We start from the raw sequence: 402 nt of genomic DNA, 5'->3' as shown, positions 1-402 counted from the left end.
CTTAAATAATAATCTTCTTCATGTTTATATTTCTGCTGTGTTGCTGACAATTACCAGAAAGAGAACTTGGGGTGCTTCACTTGGCTGGAAAAAGTTTAGCTAAATCAGAAAGTAGGTATAACACGGTGCGGGTTTATTCTATATCTATAAAAGGCTAAGTTGGCTTGTGCATGCACAATACATATAAAGCTCTCGCTGGTGCCAGTTGCACGGGTGTGTTTCCATCTGTCATTGTTCATCGTGAATTTGGTTGACACTACTATTATAGAGAAAGGGCGAACAGCAATATTAGAATATTTTTTCTAATTAATTTCCTTTCAATGTGCATGAATTCATGCACCGGGCCACTAGTGTTAAATAAAACCAGATAAAAAGGGCTTCAAAGAACACACCTCATCCAAA

This window comes from Myotis davidii, unplaced genomic scaffold (assembly GCF_000327345.1).
Source record: "Myotis davidii unplaced genomic scaffold, ASM32734v1 scaffold374, whole genome shotgun sequence".
Lineage (NCBI taxonomy): Eukaryota > Metazoa > Chordata > Mammalia > Chiroptera > Vespertilionidae > Myotis > Myotis davidii.
The sequence above is the reverse complement of the archived record's forward strand: the minus strand, read 5'-3'. Positions refer to the sequence as shown.